The sequence below is a fragment of the Lucilia sericata genome, unplaced genomic scaffold, assembly GCF_015586225.1.
Source record: "Lucilia sericata isolate MDLA Ls3-8-SP2 unplaced genomic scaffold, ASM1558622v1 Contig000438F_arrow, whole genome shotgun sequence".
NCBI lineage: Eukaryota > Metazoa > Arthropoda > Insecta > Diptera > Calliphoridae > Lucilia > Lucilia sericata.
Window position 1 is genome coordinate 313,889 of NW_023994453.1, and position 21,464 is coordinate 335,352.

The 21,464-nt window shown below is 28.7% G+C and overlaps 1 protein-coding gene and 1 long non-coding RNA gene across 4 annotated transcripts in view; one reads left to right on the forward strand and one right to left on the reverse strand.

Moving 5' to 3' along the window:
• The window catches only part of LOC119604841 (probable serine/threonine-protein kinase DDB_G0282963), a 66,627-nt gene extending 48,739 nt beyond the window's left edge, over positions 1–17,888 (reverse strand). The window contains exon 1 of the mRNA XM_037957713.1: positions 17,544–17,888. The gene's annotated coding sequence lies outside the window, so the exon portion shown is untranslated. The remainder of the gene's footprint in view (positions 1–17,543) is intronic.
• LOC119604842 lies at positions 618–19,673 on the forward strand. Of its 3 annotated transcripts, XR_005231551.1 has the most exons (4): positions 618–738; positions 18,283–18,478; positions 19,028–19,161; positions 19,344–19,673. It is a non-coding gene; the product is annotated as an uncharacterized LOC119604842 (long non-coding RNA). The 3 variants fall into 3 exon arrangements; XR_005231549.1 differs by having other exon boundaries at positions 19,028–19,673; XR_005231550.1 differs by lacking the exon at positions 618–738 and adding an exon at positions 17,803–17,849 and having other exon boundaries at positions 19,028–19,673.
• Positions 19,674–21,464: the final 1,791 nt, after the last annotated feature.

Below are 21,464 nucleotides of genomic sequence, written 5' to 3' on the forward strand. Positions count from 1 at the left end.
TCTTTAAAGACTATAATTCTGTAATACCCAAAAATCTGCAGTTTTGGAGAAGAAGATCTGAGAAGCAGGATTAAATCTCCTTCCAGAGAGAGAATATTGAAAATGTTTTGAGAAAAATATTAGCATTATCTATGTTTCCAGAATCTGCAGAGATTTGGGTCACATGATTTGGTAAGTGGTAAATGGCCTATATTCATAGAGAGCCAACAGTACAAAGTAAAGTCCAGATTTTTGGTGCTTACTTGGCCATACCACCTAGAAAGGCAGTCCAACAAAATAAACAGAGCAAACAAATCTGACTGGATACAGCAGATTTGACAGATTCTGTCAAAATGTCAATTTTAAAATATCGTAATTTTCTACAAAATTACTAACTCAAAACTGAAGGCAACGTTTTATAAACTCAACAGGTATTTACTAGCTTAATTACTTTTAACTTTTAGCATTTGAAATTATATTGAGAAAGGTCAAAAAGTTTTATTATTGTACAAACTGTCAAAGTTGACATGTCAATTTAACACTTAATGCAAAATAACTCTATGGCAACTTAAATGAAATGTCATGTTATTTTGGTAACTCTAGTGATGATTTTCTTGGGTTAAAAACCACACATACACAAATAACCAAGAGAATGTGTACATTTTTGATAAAGTTTCTTAAATAAGAACAACAATATTATAAAAATAAAGAAAACGGAGAGCATTTTAATCTACAACAACAAAATAAATATAAAATTGGGTATGGCTAAAATAATATTTGTTGTATAAATGTAATTGTACAGATGAATTTATACTGAACTGAATATTTTTTATATGTAAAATGTATGTACGTATGATTTCAGTAATGATTGTAACACACAAACAATAACAAATGTACATTTGTACAATTGAAATGGTTATTATTATTGTTGTTGCTGTTGTGATAAATACAAACGATTACTAGATGCAGTGTAACTAACTATGTGTGCATTCTCAAACATCCGTATATAAACAACAATGATTTTTATAAAAATACATTTCGTACCTATAGTACATATCGTATACAGATACAATAAAATATCTATGTACATAAATATGTATATAATTATATATAAAAACTGATTTGTAACCATGATGCGGCTTTTTTCACAAATGTTGATATGGCGTGGTTGATCTTGTTACAAACAATCAAAATATGCGGGACAAACAAGAACTAATGTCTATGAAATGTAACAGTAATTGCTAGTAAATATATTTTTTATTAAAATCTATTAAAAATTTTATTCTTCTTAAATCGCTTTATTATGAATTGTATAAAAAAAAGCACATTTTTTGTTTTGTTTATATAACATTACTTGATGAGTAGCACCATGGCAAGAGAAACACAGTAATAAAAACAAACCTTAAATGCAAGAGAATATTAAATTTTAAAGAAATAAGAGAGCGCGGGAAGCTCATTGGGAGCAAATTTCAAATGTTTTTGTTTTTATCAACAAAGTAAATCGGTAAACAAAAAAACGAAACGAAACAACAAAGAAGTAAACAAAAATTAAAATGGCATAGAAAAACAGTGTTGCCAAATTTTAAGTACGTATTTGGTAAAATTTTCGCTGAATTTGGAATATTAAACGCAACGCTAATTTCGCTTAAAACAGAAACTCTCAGAGACCCGCCAATATGTTAGCAGTCGCCTGAAATTTTCGAAAAGCTATTGCAATCGATCTAGTGATATCTCAGTATACTAATTTTCCACTAATCTTTAATTTACCGTTATTATAATAAACAACAATCTGGCAGCTTTAGAAATAAAATTCTTTGCTTATTCGTTCACTTTTTAAGAGAAGAGAGAGAGAGAGAGAGAACAAAAAGCTGGCTACACATGATTTTGTATTTGTTTATTTCATCATACAAACAAAACTATAAAGTAAAATACATAAAATCACATTTTAAAGTAAATTGTTTAAAAATAGATACATTTAGAAAACTATTTAATCATATAAATAAAAAAGTAATGCTACAGCTTTGTGCAAGCTTAAACAATTTAATTAATAAGTAAATAAAATAGGTACATACCTATAATACAGAAAATGTATGTTGTCGATTATTTTGTTTATATTTCTTCATCATAAATAAAGATAATTCAGATTTACATATTAACAGAGTTGCCACATGAATATAAAGCAACTACCTATCTATTTTTTTTAATGGACATAGTGATAGCACGATAACTCCTCCATATCAATATCGGTATTACTGTGGCATTTATTCAAGTTGACTGGTTTTCTTCTACTTCTATTTTAAGTCCCTACGTCCCCCTTCTAGGAAGTTCAGAAATTTGTATACTTTTTATTCTTGAGATTGTATTAATATAATTTTCACGAAGATCATATGTCTTGCCGTTTCTTCCTTGCCTTTGCATTTATCATATAGGGGAAACTTTTATACCAAATCTGTGTAGGTATTTGTTGAAATCTCCATGATTTGTCATGACTTGTGTTAGATAAAAGGTAGCTAAAGGCAAAGGATGGTAGGTCCACCTTCCGCTTTCCTCTTGTTTCCAATTTACTCAAAATATTAATACGAGCCTTCACTTTTCTTGTTATGAAGTCGGTAATGAGATCTATTTGACTTGTTTGTCTATTTGTATATTTCTTCTTTCTCTATGGCTAAGTGGTCGATTGGTGGAATACCTGCGAGTACTAATACTGCAGCTGTAGACACTGTTCGATACGCCGATATGACCCACAATGCACTTATTCTTTGATGCTTTTGTATTTCATTTTCATTATATTCTTTACGTGATGTGTGAATCTCAGTATCTCATCAAGTTGCAATCCGAGGTAACATAAGTTTCGTTTAAGTATGATGTCTATGTTTTCTAGATGTAGTTTTGGGAGGGTAAATTTTCTCTTATGTCACCAAAATCTCTTCTGTTTTTGTGACTGCGAGCTAAGCCTTTTCTTTAAGTAAATTTTTACACCGTCTTAGGCTGTTACCTCCTACAATTTGTCTAAGCTCACTGGGTGGTTGCATAATAACCAAAGCAATATTGTCCATATATTCGATTAATTTCTAATGTTTAGGAGATCATCGTACATAACGTTCCAAAGAAACGGTTCTAGTAGCGATACTTGTGGCACTACAACCGGCACTACAAATGGTATATTGTTGTTTCATATAGCAATGTTCTGTTTTTGAGGTAGTCATCTACTATATTATACAAATAGTCATATATTCCTGCGTTTCTAAAGAATATTTGACTACTTTCCATTTTACACTCTTGGAAGCGATTCGCACTTCTAATGTCTATCGCATAGACATGCTTCGTTATTTTTGCTCTCGTTGCTTTATTCGTCACCTCTCTAATAGCATCTACAGTGATTGGCCCTTTACGAAAACCATTTTGGCTATTAGATAAGCTACCTAGTTTTCCCATTTCACCCTCTAATCTTTTAAGGATTACAAGTTCTATCTATCTACCTATCTATCTATCTATCTATCTATCTATCTATCTATCTATCTATCTATCTATCTATCTATCTATCTATCTATCTATCTATCTATCTATCTATCTATCTATCTATCTATCTATCTATCTATCTATCTATCTATCTATCTATCTATCTATCTATCTATCTATCTATCTATCTATCTATCTATCTATCTATCTATCTATCTATCTATCTATCTATCTATCTATCTATCTATCTATCTATCTATCTATCTATCTATCTATCTATCTATCTATCTATCTATCTATCTATCTATCTATGTATCTATCTATCTATCTATCTATGTATCTATCTATCTATCTATCTATCTATCTATCTATCTATCTATCTATCTATCTATCTATCTATCTATCTATCTATCTATCTATCTATCTATCTATCTATCTATCTATCTATCTATCTATCTATCTATCTATCTATCTATCTATCTATCTATCTATCTATCTATCTATCTATCTATCTATCTATCTATCTATCTATCTATCTATCTATCTATCTATCTATCTATCTATCTATCTATCTATCTATCTATCTATCTATCTATCTATCTATCTATCTATCTATCTATCTATCTATCTATCTATCTATCTATCTATCTATCTATCTATCTATCTATCTATCTATCTATCTATCTATCCCTATCTATCTATCTATCTATCTATCTATCTATCTATCTATCTATCTATCTATCTATCTATCTATCTATCTATCTATCTATCTATCTATCTATCTATCTATCTATCTATCTATCTATCTATCTATCTATCTATCTATCTATCTATCTATCTATCTATCTATCTATCTATCTATCTATCTATCTATCTATCTATCTATCTATCTATCTATCTATCTATCTATCTATCTATCTATATATCTATCTATCTATCTATCTATCTATCTATCTATCTATCTATCTATCTATCTATCTATCTATCTATCTATCTATCTATCTATCTATCTATCTATCTATGTATCTATCTATCTATCTATCTATCTATCTATCTATCTATCTATCTATCTATCTATCTATCTATCTATCTATCTATCTATCTATCTATCTATCTATCTATCTATCTATCTATCTATCTATCTATCTATCTATCTATCTATCTATCTATCTTTCTATCTTTCTATCTATCTATCTATCTATCTATCTATCTATCTATCTATCTATCTATCTATCTATCTATCTATCTATCTATCTATCTATCTATCTATCTATCTATCTATCTATCTATCTATCTATCTATCTATCTATCTATCTATCTATCTATCTATCTATCTATCTATCAATATATCTATCTATCTATCTATCTATCTATCTATCTATCTATCTATCTATCTATCTATCTATCTATCTATCTATCTATCTATCTATCTATCTATCTATCTATCTATCTATCTATCTATCTATCTATCTATCTATCTATCTATCTATCTATCTATCTATCTATCTATCTATCTATCTATCTATGTATCTATTTATCAAAGAAATCTTCCGGATTGTTTTCCAACATTATTGATTCTGGCAGCCTTGATTGTTTAGAGGTTTTCACAAAAGTAATGTAATTTCTGCTTTTTTTTTCTCTTTATTATTATTTACAATTGGAAACTCTCACTTATAACGAAAGAGAATTACACAATTTTCTCTTGTAGATAAGAGATAACTAAAACATTCTTATAAGTATAGAAATGTACAAATTGTCTCAATTGTCAAAAAAAAACGGAATTCAAGCAAATTTTTGTTGTTGTTTTGGCTCCATTAGTCTATTTTATGAATGTATAATCAAAATAAAGACGACACTTGGAGGCCGGTTTTTAACTTTTCTGCTTCATTTGATAAAAAGGAATTTAAAAAAGTAAAAAATTAATAATGAGTAAACAATTATACAATTTATTTATTGGATTTAGTTAAACATAATTTTTCTAGTTTTTTGAAGCATTTCAGACCTTGTGGGGACATACCTTATACAGTTACAAATAACTATACATCCACAGCTCACAGAAACTCATATTGTGTTGGTATTTATATTTTTGTATTTGTTTGTTTTTGCTTTAGTCTTGTTATAATTTTAGCATTTTTTTACTTCATGTACATATTTGAGAGAGTATTGGTGGTGCTGTTTTTTAATAGCAAAAGTATCTTATAGAATATATAAAAAATGTATCCAACAGAATAAAAAATAAAAACAAACTAAATGTAGGACAACTATTAAAACAACACAAACTTGCTTTTTTATTTATGCAATAAGAGACAGATAGAAAGGCCTCTTCTTCGTTTTTGTATATATGTATATCTCTCCCGTTTTTATACAATTTCTCTACTACTCTCCGCAGACAACAAAACTGTAAAAATAAACAAAAATAATAATGAAAACAAAACAAAACGATACAAACAACTGTTAAACAGGTGCATTTCTCTTTGAAGCTTAACTAAAAGAAGAAGAAGAAAAGAAAATTAAAAAAAACTTTATTCCTCTAACAACAACTCAGCCACATTTTAGTAGATTTGTGTGTGCTGGTGTTTAAGTGTTGAAATACCGCAAAAAATCGCATAAATCTATGTTTTTAAAATATAATTGAGTTATTTTATTAATCATGCCACATCTAAATTTAATTTTAATTGAATCATCATTAGCAAAAATTTTTTAAAATTACTCAGCCGTTACTACTTAAGCATCCATACAGTGGGGTCAGGCAATAAAACGCTTTAATCAAGACTAAACAAAATTGAAACAATAAACTAAGAATATATCTAACAAATATCAAATGTAGGGAAATAGTCAACAAAATATATTTCAGAATCGAAAAAGTTTGCTAGAACTAGTTGCTCACTTTTGGTTAGTACGAAGTAGTTTGGGGCGATTTTTGATATCCAGGATATGTTTGCAAAAAAGCCATAGGAGCAAATAAAACCAAAACTTGTACCTAGTATATTGGATTTTTGGGATGCTTATTAAATCAATTCTATTTTATGGAGCCATTGTTTGGCGAAAAGTACTAAACAGGAACTCAAATTGTAAACCCTTCGACAAAGTTCTGAGAATATTGTTAATCTCTATTACAGTATCCTTGGGAAAAAACTCGACGAATTCTTTCATTCATTTAGATTAAAAGCAATAAGTGTATGGTCACATAAAGCTCCCAAACACTTCTTCCACAGAAACAGCGGTTCATTATCTCGGGAAACTTGAGATTGAAGGACGGCCGCTGTGCAAACAGTCTTTCCACTGTATAAAATGGAAAAACCTAGCGAGAGACGGTATCTTGAGCCCGGAATTCGGGATCAAAATGAAGTTTAGGATTCTGAATAAATACAGTTTACTTCAGTCTGAAATATCGGCCATTAGAAGAGGTGCAATAGAGATAATCAAATTTTTAACGATAGTCAAGCTGCAATCAAATTCCTGATATGGGTATGTATTACACCAAGATTGGTCCAGGAATGCTGGTCACCCTTAAAGAAGATGACGAGACATATAACAGTCTTACTCATCTGGGTACGGGGACACAAGCATTCAATCGGGAATTGTGTATATATAAATTTTTCCGGACAAGATAAAGAGTCGAACCGGGGAGATGTGGTCAATACTTGATATATAACTCACGGCATATAGAAGTTATTTGCATTTGTCCCCTGTTTGTCCCTGGTTTGTACGTCTCAAATTCCAAGGACGATTCTACGAAGATCTGTCAAAACTATCTAACGTAAACTAGACAATATTAATGGAGACAAGTGTGATTTTCATGCACCCTAAAACCCCAACTCTGTAATTTATATAATAATTTGTTTGCTTAAAGAATGTAATTAATATACTTTAATTTTATTAAACAATTAATTACATTGTTTTAAAAATAATAACACACTTTTCCAGCATAACAAATTTGTAGACAAGAAAAAATTACTTGCTGTAAATCACCACTTGTTTTATTAACAATCAAATAAATACATAAAATTAAATGACATTTTGTCGGAATTTTATCAAATAATCTTTAAGACAAATAGTTGTCACTTTCAAATACAAAAAGTACCTATGTATGTATGTACGACGTGCATAAGAAGAACATAACCTACAAGTGTATACAGATCCTATTGAAATTAAGAAAACTGAAAACAAAAGATCAATTGATGATATTGACAATTGGCTGAAGTTGATGGCATAGATAAAGAAGATGATGTTGAAAAGATGTTGACAATTCAAGTGGAAATATTGTTGATGTAAATCATTTGACGCTTATTTGTGTATGACTACTTTTTTTGACAAATGTCAACAAATTTATTTTAATATTTTCGTGTTAGTGTAGTACAAACATAAACAATATTAATATTTTTCATTTAATTAATAAAAAAGTATTCTATAGAATGTTCTAGTTTTTCAATAGTGTCTGTAAAGAAAACAAATAAAAAAAAAGATTCCTACATGTAGAAACTTAAGTAACCGAACGCATAATCAGAGAGTCGTTTACTCTACTTATTCGCTTGTTCGTTCACATTCCCATTTATTATCTAAATCATTTTATGATTGTTTTCAATGAAATTTTTTGTTAGAATTTTTTTTTTATTTTGTTTTATTTACTTAATAAAAGAGCAACAGTTGGCAATCGTTAGATTTCTTAAAAAGAGTTTTCAAATAAGTTTTTTATCTATGTAGCGGGGAAACTTTAATCTTCACTATTAAAATGCTCCTTGACCTTGGAATTACATTTTAAGCCTTTTTTAATAATGGTGATCAATATTAAATGTATTAGACTAAACTATAGACTAGACTATAGACTAGACTATAGACTAGACTAGACTATAGACTAGACTATAGACTAGACTAGACTATAGACTAGACTATAGACTAGACTATAGACTAGACTATAGACTAGACTATAGACTAGACTATTGACTAGACTATAGACTAGACTATAGACTAGACTATAGACTAGACTATAGACTAGACTATAGACTAGACTATAGACTAGACTATAGACTAGACTATAGACTAGACTATAGACTAGACTATAGACTAGACTATAGACTAGACTATAGACTAGACTATAGACTAGACTATAGACTAGACTATAGACTAGACTATAGACTAGACTATAGACTAGACTAGACTATAGACTAGACTAGACTATAGACTAGACTATAGACTAGACTGTAGACTAGACTATAGACTAGACTATAGACTAGACTATAGAATAGACTATAGACTAGACTATAGACTAGACTATAGACTAGACTATAGACTAGACTATAGACTAGACTATAGACTAGACTATTGACTAGACTATAGACTAGACTAGACTATAGACTAGACTAGACTATAGACTAGACTAGACTATAGGCTAGACCAGCGGTTCCCACCGGTTTTTACTTCGCGGACCCCTTGAGGAACTTATTTAATTTCGCGGACCTCCATACATATTTGATATCTTATTGTTCTAAATAATTGTTCGTCCGAAAATTGACCTAGTCCATAAATCAAATAAATGTAGAGATGTCATATCTATAAAATATTCCCGATAGGTTTTTAATTGCATGGTTTTGAAGATAGAAAGACTTCTTTGTTGAAATGTTAACATGATGTTTAATTTAATGACCGTGAGATCTTTCATGTTCATTTTTCTTGAAGGTAGCGAAAAGGTTTCTTTATCAAATATTGTCGACATGTGCTTAAGGAGTCACGTTTCAAAAATTTATTGCGATTGCAGAGTGGTAAAGTGAGCTAAGTTTTCGGGAAAATAATATAAGAAATTTGGACTTCTTCCATGTTGGTGCGGAATGCGTTATCCGCATAATATATGACATGAACTCTTTTACTGCATATGTATTTACGCGAAACGCTATGAATTTTCTGATGTTAATTTAATAATATTGGTCGATAAAATCAAGTTAAAATCTTTGTATCACATCGGAAGGGAATATTTATATTTAAAATTAACGTATTGAAGGTGCATAAAGAGTCATCTCAGTTTTTGAAATGTGGCCTAGTTAGTTAGTTAGTTTGAAAGGAGGATGTATATACATCAAATCCGAAGAAATACACCTAGGCCTCTATCGGGCCTGTTGTGCGCTCCTTAACCAGTGCCTCAGGTGGGAATCGAACCCACCACCTCCGGTCTACCAGACTAGAACACTAACCACTAACCTACCGGAGGCCACAAATGTGGCCTAACTTCATACTCCGGAATACCAGTATCCCTTATTTAATTGTGAGACAGATCATTATCCGTCTGAAATAAAAAAAACATTGTTTCACTACATATACAGGAAATAAAAATTACATATCAGGCAATACCTTACTTTATAAAAGTGACACAATAAATTTGCAGGGCCTAGCTTCTTCCTGATAAACAACCGAAAAAATTAAATTCAAAAAGTCACCAAAAAATCTGGGATTATTGCATAAAAGCAAAATATTGTTTATTCATGGCTTTTTTCGTTTGTCTTCGCGGACCCCCTAGGATTTTACTAAGGACCACTAGGGGTCCACGGACCCCCATTTGGGAACCGTTGGGCTAGACTATAGACTAGACTATAAACTAGACTATAGATTAGATTATAGGCTAGTCTATAGACTAGATTATAGGCTAGTCTATAGTGACTATTTTATAGCCTAGTAAACAAATTAGTCTCAGATAATTTCGGTGATTTTATTTCACGAAAAACGTAAAGAATCGCTCAATTCATTATCTGGCAATACTAATACAATTTCAAATCGTAAGAGTATAAATTTCAAGAGATTAAAATCGTTTATATATGAAAATCTTTTTCGTACATAAAGCATATTTTTCTATATAATCTTATACAAAAATTTGTTTATATAACAACAAAAACTGAAATGAATTTTGTTGTCAAACAAAAACGTAAAAAATATCAAAATAAACATGTGCTTTTTTAGCAAAAAAAATAATAACAAAAAGTACAGAAGCAGTCGAAAGACAACGCTTGGACGGACTAATAGTCAGACAGTAGAAGCTACAAATACATACTTACGCACATTCATATAACTCAATACGATTATGGGTATTTATATGTGTGTTGTTGTATGAACAGATTGTTTAAAATAAAATCAGAGTATAGAAAGAAAAATGTTTTAAACAAAAAAATTAGAATTTAAAATGAGGGCAAAGTTCTATAATAACGTTATATGGTATGCAAAATACTAATACATACAGTCGACGACAAAAACACCGAACATCTAAACAGAAATTGTTTTTGCTTTAAGTTTATATTGCAGTTTTGTTTAAACTGTATGTATTATTAGGAGATTTTTAAGGTTTGATGGGACCAGTATCAAATATTTGTCGAAAGAGCAGGACAAAATCAATATACGCCGATTATTTCTGATATTCAAATAGTATTTTTTGGTTTATTCGGAATATTACTTTAATTACTTTAAATCTTGGAATCTCGGCATTAATCTTTATGGAACTGAATGCTCTATTGTGCAAAAATATGGATCATACGGACGATATAGAAGTGGCTGACTTAGCAAATATCTTGTTACCATCTCGCAAAGCTTCCAAAATTCACTAAGATGACTAAATCTATGTAGCACTAATAGTGACCAATCCTGGAAAAAATAAACCGGTATTGTTCTTAGAAGGATCTTTCCTCTGCCACGCCTCATTGATTTGGAACTAAAACTCTCTGATAGTGCAAAATAAATACAAATATGTATATTTTGCATTGTCATAGAATCTGAGTTCGAACCTTATGGTCTAGATTCTAAGCTGTCTTGGAATCTGAATGTCCAAGCAATAAGGCGTACTTGGGGCATTAGCCTGAGGACTGCTGTTCCATTCTAATATATGGTAGTTTTATGGTAAAGCAAGGTGGACTTGTCTAAGTCTTGACAAGTCCACCCTTACCCTTAATTCGGAGGTTAAGCTAAACGCAGTCGGGACATAAAAGCATGGATTACTGTTCCCCTATGCTCCTCTCTAACAAATGATTTAGTGTAGGAACATCGAATGTAATATTATCTACTGAGACTGACTCGGTCATGCTCAACACAGATGAATATCAGCCTAAGAGCGAAGTAGTACCTATAGCAATCATTGTTTTAGGAGTTAAAGTATTTATGGCTAATAAAGCATCGTACAGGATGAGGTTTTTATCATTAAAATGACGCTAAATTGGATAAGATACTACTGCTCAGACGGGGGATTTCCAGGCATGGAAAATTGAAATTTTGAAATAGTACTAAAATGTTACCAAAATAGTAGGTTTAAAAGTACTAAATAAATTTTTTACTAGACTAGACTATAACATAGACTAGACTATAGACCAGACTAGACTATAGACTAGACTATAGACTAGACTATAGACTAGACTATAGACTAGACTATAGACTAGACTATAGACTAGACTATAGACTAGACTATAGACTAGACTATAGGACTAGACTATAGACTAGACTATAGACTAGACTATAGACTAGACTATAGACTAGACTATAGACTAGACTATAGACTAGACTATAGACTAGACTATAGACTAGACTATAGACTAGACTATAGACTAGACTATAGACTAGACTATAGACTAGACTATAGACTAGACTATAGACTAGACTATAGACTAGACTATAGACTAGACTATAGACTAGACTATAGACTAGACTATAGACTAGACTATAGACTAGACTATATACTAGACTATAGACTAGACTATAGACTAGACTATAGACTAGCCTAGACTATAGACTAGACTAGACTATAGACTAGACTATAGACTAGACTTTAGACAAGACTATAGACTAGACTATAGACTAGACTATAGACTAGACTATAGACTAGACTATAGACTAGACTATAGACTAGACTATAGACTAGACTATAGACTAGACTATAGACTATACTAGTCTATAGTCTAGTCTAGTCTATAGTCTAGTCTATAGTCTCGTCTATAGTCTAGTCTATAGTCTAGTCTAGTCTATAGTCTAGTCTAGTCTATAGTCTAGTCTATATTATAGTCTAGTAAAAAATTTATTTAGTACTTTTTTTAACCTACTATAAACTAGACTACAGATGCAATCTATAGATGATTTTTGTACACTTTCGATGCAATTTATTTACAAAGAAAGTCAATAAAGATATGGTACAAAAGGCTGATGAACTTTTAAAAATATAAACATAGTTTAGGTGGACATGTACGGAATTTATAAATATATTTCGAAATGGACGTGAAATAAATTTTGCAGATTATCTTAAATAACAAACAAAATATAAACATTGCAGGTTTGAGCAGATTAAGTTATAAAAAGACCACATCCATTTTTTTACAAAAAGTCGATAGTTCGAGTGCCGATTTATAGAAGAAATCTAACATATATTTGAACATAATTTGACAAGTTGCGAAATGATCATTGAAAACTGTTTGAATATAACTTTTAAATTTAAACTTTAATCTTATAACAACTTTTAGCTATTTCTTAGAAAATATGTTTTAAGCCTATTTGATAATAAGTTTTCTGAAAATTTCAAAACATTTACATAAAATAAGAAAAATGTTTAAATTCATTAAACGAAAATTCAAATAATTATGTATCTACTTATAAATCTTTAACACTTACTTTAGCTAAAGTTTATTTGTACTTAAGTTATTAGTTCAGTATTCAATATTAAAGTTTACATTTTGGCTTAAAAAAACACTAAACTCAATTACACTTGATCACTTTAAATTGTAGTTTAATAGAAAAAAACCTTCAAGAAAAATTAACATATTCATGTGATTTGATCTCATTTCGTTTTTTTCTATTTTATTCAAATCAAACAAAAATATTGAACATGTTGGAAAGTTAACAAGTACAAAATAAAGTAAAGTTAAGCTAAGCAAATACATTTGGGCGCTACACACAAGTTTAAATAAAAGTTTGATTTTCATTAAAGATATACTTAATATATAAACTTTTATGTACAGGTTAAGGTAGTCAAAGCTATGTATTTTAATTTCTAACATAACTTAAATATTATAGTTACAAACTTTGTCTTCTCTCCTCTCAACACTATCAAGTTATGGTGTGACTACAAACAATAACACCAAGTAAATTAACTTTTTGCTCCCTCGCCTAAATAAGTATTTATAGTTTCATTTACACCTGAATAATTGCAAATATCAATAATCTCACACATAATTGTTTATTTGTAAATAAATGTAGTTTCATTTTAACCATATCTATTAGTTTTAACAATTATAGGGAGGGAGTTTTGTTGAACTAAAGTTTTCATTTTTTATAATATTTATTTTTGATATTGCATTCAAACAGCGACCCTGTTAATTTCTTAGGCAAACTTTATTAAACTTGCATTTTAACAAAAATTATTTATAAAGAAAATGTGAAGCTTTAATTTTTATTTCATTGATGGAACTTTAAACTACATATATGGACCAGAAATGTTCGAACGTGTGTTAAAGAAACCTAACAAAAAGGTGTGAAAAAACCAAAATTTGTTTAAACATCTTTAGTTTTTAAGGTCCAATGACATGGCACATGTTAATAATTAAATTGAAATCAAACATAATAATAAAAAATCTTTTCCTTTTCTATAGAAAATTTGTTCATTTAAGAACAACTTTTCTATTAAAAAATTTCATAATTTTAAGAAACAATTTTCTATAAGAAAACTTCATCATTTTATGAACAACTGTCTTGTTCATTAAATGAACAACTTTTCTATAGAAAACTAGTTCATTAAATGAACAACTTTTCTATAGAAAACTAGTTCATTAAATGAACAACTTTTCTATAGAAAACTAGTTCATTAAATGAACAACTTTTCTATAGAAAACTAGTTCATTAAATGAACAACTTTTCTATACTAGTTCATTAAATGAACAACTTTTCTATAGAAAACTAGTTCATTAAATGAAAAACTTTTCTATAGAAAACTAGTTCATTAAATGAACAACTTTTCTATAGAAAACTAGTTCATTAAATGAACAACTTTTCTATAGAAAACTAGTTCATTAAATGAACAACTTTTCTATTGGAAACTAGTTCATTAAATGAACAACTTTTCTATAGGAAACTAGTTCATTAAATGAACAACTTTTCTATAGGAAACTAGTTCATTAAATGAACAACTTTTCTATAGGAAACTAGTTCATTAAATGAACAACTTTTCTATAGGAAACTAGTTCATTAAATGAACAACTTTTCTATAGAAACCTAGTTCATTAAATGAACAACTTTTCTATAGGAAACTAGTTCATTAAATGAACAACTTTTCTATAGGAAACTAGTTCATAAAGTGAACAACTTTTCTATAGAAAATTAGTTCATAAAGTGAACAACTTTTCTATAGAAAACTAGTTCATTAAATGAACAACTTTTCTATAGAAAACTAGTTCATTAATTGAACAACTTTTCTATAGAAAACTAGTTCATTAAATGAACAACTTTTCTATAGAAAACTAGTTCATTAAATGAACAGTTTTCTATAGAAAACTAGTTCATGAAATGAACAACTTTTCTATAGAAAAGTTCAAAAAATAAACAACTTTTCTATAGAAAACTAGTTCATTAAATGAACAACTTTTCTATAGAAAACTAGTTCATAAATGAACAACTTTCTATAGAAAACTAGTTCATAAAATGAACAACTTTTCTATAGAAAACTAGTTCATAAAATGAACAACTTTTCTATAGAAAACTAGTTCATAAAATGAACAACTTTTCTATAGAAAACTAGTTCATAAATGAACAACTTTTCTATAGAAAACTAGTTCATAAAATGAACAACTTTTCTATACTAGTTCATTAAATGAACAACTTTTCTATAGAAAACTAGTTCATAAAAAGAACAACTTTTCTATAGAAAACTAGTTCATTAAATGAACAACTTTTCTATAGAAAACTAGTTCATTAAATGAACAACTTTTCTATAGAAAACTAGTTCATTAAATGAACAACTTTTCTATAGAAAACTAGTTCATTAAATGAACAACTTTTCTATAGAAAACTAGTTCATTAAATGAACAACTTTTCTATAGAAAACTAGTTCATTAAATGAACAACTTTTCTATAGAAAACTAGTTCATTAAATGAACAACTTTTCTATAGAAAACTAGTTCATTAAATGAACAACTTTTCTATAGAAAACTAGTTCATTAAATGAACAACTTTTCTATTGGAAACTAGTTCATTAAATGAACAACTTTTCTATAGGAAACTAGTTCATTAAATGAACAACTTTTCTATAGGAAACTAGTTCATTAAATGAACAACTTTTCTATAGGAAACTAGTTCATTAAATGAACAACTTTTCTATAGGAAACTAGTTCATTAAATGAACAACTTTTCTATAGAAACCTAGTTCATTAAATGAACAACTTTTCTATAGGAAACTAGTTCATTAAATGAACAACTTTTCTATAGGAAACTAGTTCATAAAGTGAACAACTTTTCTATAGAAAACTAGTTCATAAAGTGAACAACTTTTCTATAGAAAACTAGTTCATTAAATGAACAACTTTTCTATAGAAAACTAGTTCATTAATTGAACAACTTTTCTATAGAAAACTAGTTCATTAATTGAACAACTTTTCTATAGAAAACTAGTTCATTAAATGAACAACTTTTCTATAGAAAACTAGTTCATTAAATGAACAGTTTTCTATAGAAAACTAGTTCATGAAATGAACAACTTTTCTATAGAAAAGTTCAAAAAATAAACAACTTTTCTATAGAAAACTAGTTCATTAAATGAACAACTTTTCTATAGAAAACTAGTTCATAAAATGAACAACTTTTCTATAGAAAACTAGTTCATAAAATGAACAACTTTTCTATAGAAAACTAGTTCATAAAATGAACAACTTTTCTATAGAAAACTAGTTCATAAAATGAACAACTTTTCTATACTAGTTCATTAAATGAACAACTTTTCTATAGAAAACTAGTTCATTAAATGAACAACTTTTCTATAGAAAACTAGTTCATAAAAAGAACAACTTTTCTATAGAAAACTAGTTCATTAAATGAACAACTTTTCTATAGAAAACTAGTTCATTAAATGAACAACTTTTCTATAGAAAACTAGTTCATTAAATGAACAACTTTTCTATAGAAAACTAGTTCATTAAATGAACAACTTTTCTATAGAAAACTAGTTCATTAAATGAACAACTTTTCTATAGAAAACTAGTTCATTAAATGAACAACTTTTCTATAGAAAACTAGTTCATTAAATGAACAACTTTTCTATAGAAAACTAGTTCATTAAATGAACAACTTTTCTATAGAAAACTAGTTCATTAAATTAACAACTTTTCTATAGAAAACTAGTTCATTAAATGAACAACTTTTCTATAGAAAACTAGTTCATTAAATGAACAACTTTTCTATAGAAAACTAGTTCATTAAATGAACAACTTTTCTATAGGAAACTAGTTCATTAAATAAACAACTTTTCTATAGGAAACTAGTTCATTAAATAAACAACTTTTCTATAGGAAACTAGTTCATTAAATGAACAACTTTTCTATAGAAACTAGTTCATTTTATGAACAACTTTTCTATAGAAAACTAGTTCATTTTATGAACAACTTTTCTATAGAAAACTAGTTCATTTTATGAACAACTTTTCTATAGAAAACTAGTTCATTTTATGAACAACTTTTCTATAGAAAACTAGTTCATTTTATGAACAACTTTTCTATAGAAAACTAGTTCATTTTATGAACAACTTTTCTATAGAAAACTAGTTCATTTTATGAACAACTTTTCTATAGAAAACTAGTTCATTTTATGAACAACTTTTCTATAGAATACTTGTTAATTTTATGAGCAACTTTTGGAACAACTTTTCTATAGAATACTTGTTAAATTTATGAGCAACTTTTCTATAGGAAAATATGATAATTTTATGAATAATTTTTCTATAGGAAAAGGTGTTAATTTTATGAACATCTTTTTCTTTTTTTGCACAAGTTTGTTCTGTAGAAAATTGTTGATATTGTCAATTGCAAACAAATTTTCTATAATATATTACAATATTTACATAAATTACAATACATTTATTTGCATATACAATTTTACAACTAAAAACTTACCACATTCGCCTGGAAATTTTATTTTTTTTTTAATTGTAAACACAATAATAAACAAATATAAAATGCATTAATAAACGTCACACTTTTCTGAGTCAATAAAGTTAAGAATTGTTTTATGTCCAAATAGTTTCGGTTGTAGAATGCGTTTTTTAACAATTTGTCTTAAATAACACTTTTTTAGAAATAAACTTTGTTTATGAATTTGCCAAATTAAACGATTGACTCCCGCAGTGAAATCTCAAGAAGAAAATATCTACATAACATAACAAAAAATGTGCTTTTCTTGGAGTTATTTGTTTACGTCAGGTATTTAATGTTTTTATCTGTTTTTGTTGTTGACTTTTTGTTTGCAAACAAAACAAAATCAATCGTTGGGTATGTTCAGTTAAAGTTTGTAAACGGAAATAAATAACATATGAGTTGTGGGATGTTGCCAGGTTGAAATAAAAACAAGCAGGGCTTGGAAATTAGATAAAGCTGTAAAATATAATAATAATTAATATTTTAGTAAAATGCTGAGTTTCTTGTGATGAGTAGCAAATAAACCTGAGAATAATGAATACAAATAAAAAAGCAAAATCTTTTATGTACGTCTCTTCTTATTAGATATAATTCAATTTTTAAAAATTCTTGGTAGTTATCGTAACAATATTTCTATGTTATTGGCGACTCTAAGATAAGCAAAGCCATCGATATTTAACAATCTAAACTTTAATAAAAATCTTCTTAACTCTTCAAGGATCTTAAAAAAAAATAAACTGAAAATTGTGAAGTATATTAAACTACAAAGCTGTATGAAAGGAGCTAGAGACAATCTACACGATGCTGGAGGCATTGGCACCGGACAATAGTACTTCTTTTTGGGCACACTTTGGATGAGCTGTTGGTCTTGTGAATACACATACATACTTCTGTGGTCCTCCTTTAAATCTTAGGTAAATTAATCTCCAAAACACAATATTTGCATATAATATGTTCAGACAAATAATAACGCCAACTGTGACTTCCCTAGAGCACATACTGAAATGTTTTTGTACTAGGCTCATTCATGATCTGTAGTACGATTCACTATTTGAACGATTATCGAATTGTTTGACAACGCAAACAATTAAATTAACCTACACAGAACTATAAATTCTTAATCCATTTCTAAAGGATTAAGCAGCACTGAAATTTTCGAGACATCGTGTTCCACTTTTTTATAAAATCTGTTATATCATCTGAAAGTCTAATCTCTAGACTTTAAAATAAAGTTTTAACCCTTATTATATATTCCTCCTTATACTAGAAAACCTAAGGATTGGAACAACCATAAATTCTCAAAAAGTAAATTTTTATTCAACCAACAATATTAGCGATCAAGAAGTTGATCGAGGCATTCTTCGATCTTTTGACAATCCATTCAACTTAACAGCTAAAGATTTTTTTTTAGCTTGATGAACAATTAAGCGGTAAAACTAATATATGACTTTTTTCTTTTATAGACCCTCGCAGCATTGTGTTTCATTATAGGCGGAACTATTGGAGCTATCGATTGCATACAAGTCTCGATGTGTCCTGTCACTCTATAATGTGCAAATGATAAAACCAAAAATATTTTAAATGAATCGATAACAAAGTTAAGTATTTTTGTTTATGTACTATGTTTACCATATTTTAAATGTCAAATTTCCATAAGCCCGAGATGATTCCTATATATAGAGCTCCTCAGAGTTCTGCAAATATGTTTTGAAAATGCAGATAACAACATATTTTTGGCGACACATATTAAATGTTTTTTATTTAAAATTATATATCTAGAGGTGATTCTGGGTATCCATTGAGATCCTGGCTGATGACTTCTCAACCAAACCATTCAAAGGGGACCACAAAAGTTCAGTATAAAGAGATATAGTAAATCACATAACTATACTGAACGATGGTGTCATTATAGGAACCTATCGAAATGTAGTACAGGCAAATTCGAAACATTCGTAAACTATTGGAATTAAAAAAAATTCAAAAATTTGCAGTGCACTGACAATATTTATTGAAATTAATGTACAATATATAAGTATGTATTTTTTGGATGCTTCACTTCCCAAACCGATTATCATATAATATTTTGTATAATATCAGTTAAACGTTTTGGCAAGTGATTCCTCCATTTTATAGAAAAATAAAATATTGAAAAATTATACCATAAGCATTTCAATCAAAATTGCAACATCGGTGATTTCCGATAAAGGCAAAGCAATATCTTTAACGATGATTTTGGCCATTTTCAAAAATGGTTCGGCCTTAGCAATTGCATCCTTTACGTGGGATTCAAAGTCCTTTACAATGCGATCCTGTACGAAAACATTTTAAATTAATATTAATATGCATATTTCAATCATTTTAGCAATACTAACCACATCACCACCAAACTTTTTCTAAAATTTTATAAAAATTTTGATTAAAAAGTCACATTTAATAATTTATAAATCAATAAATCTTACCATAATATGATCTATGTCATCGGCAGCATCTTTTCTGCAATAAAAATATATGTATATAAAAAATTTTTAATGAAAAATTAAATCTTTTCTAAATAATTTATTTAACTCACCACATCATGACCAAAATCATTGAAACCTTTTTTCAAATCGTGACCAAAAATGTCGAATCCTTTCTTAACGTCATGACCGAAATCATCAAATCCTCTCCTGACGTCATGGGCAAACTTATTCAGCCACATGTTCCTGTTAGAAATATTAATATTAAATTTTTTGTTTTGTTTTTAAGTACCACCTTAATCGGAAAAAGGACTTACAATATCGTGAGCTAATTTTTAAAAATATTTTCACCATTACTTTGATGCAAAGTGGTTGCCACCAAAGCAATAAAAAAAATTTTACCAAAAAATGCATTTTGTTGTAAGTTTATTACTGAATGCAAAACAATGGTTCCAGTCCCTTATATAGGGAGCCAATAATAGTGCATTACCCTGCAGTTTTTGGTGGCGGTAACGAAATATTTATTTTTTCATATAATTTTGCAGGTTGCATGTTCATTGGAGAAGGAGTTCCATTCAGTCTACGCGAACAATTTTAAATATATTTTGAATATCAAGGAACATTAAAGTGATGTTGGACATTTTGATTGCCCAACTTACCCAACAAAAAGCATAAGTTCGGGTCAACCACATACGACATTTGGTTAAAACTGTGTGTGAAAAGTGTTTCTTTTAAAACTGCTGGGTAATTTTAACGGTCGCTATCAATATTTAGTATTACAATATATTTGCATTAAAAAGCTTATTTTACTTAATATAAATTGAAAATAATTCATGTGTATAACTTAAAAAAAATTAAATAAACTAATCTTTATTAAAAAATAATTCCAGCTGCGTTTTCTCCACAAAATTCAACTATAGTATAGACTAACGCCTAGAGTATAGTCCAGACTCTTAACTAGGATAAACCATAGATTCGACTATAGACTGAAGTCCGGACTGTAAACTATTCTATGTACTATATTGTAGATAAGACTATAGATTAGATTATAGACTAGGTCAGGCTTTAGTACAGACTAAAGTTAGGCTATAGACTACAAAATATTTTAGACTACAGACTAAATTATAGAATAGAGAGTAGACTACAATCTAGAATATATATGATATAATGCTGACTTAAGACTGGACTATATCTAGAGTAGACTATATTCCTGACTTTAGACAAGACTATAGTATTGACTATTGAATAGTTTATAATTCTGACTATAGATTATACTATAGCCCTGATTATAGACTAGACTATAGCCCTGATTATAGACTAGACTATAGTCCTGATTATAGACTAGACTATAGGCAGGACTACCGATAGACTAAACTATAGACTAGGCTATATTCATGACTGAAGACTAGACTATAGTCCTGACTATAAACTAGACTGTAGTCCT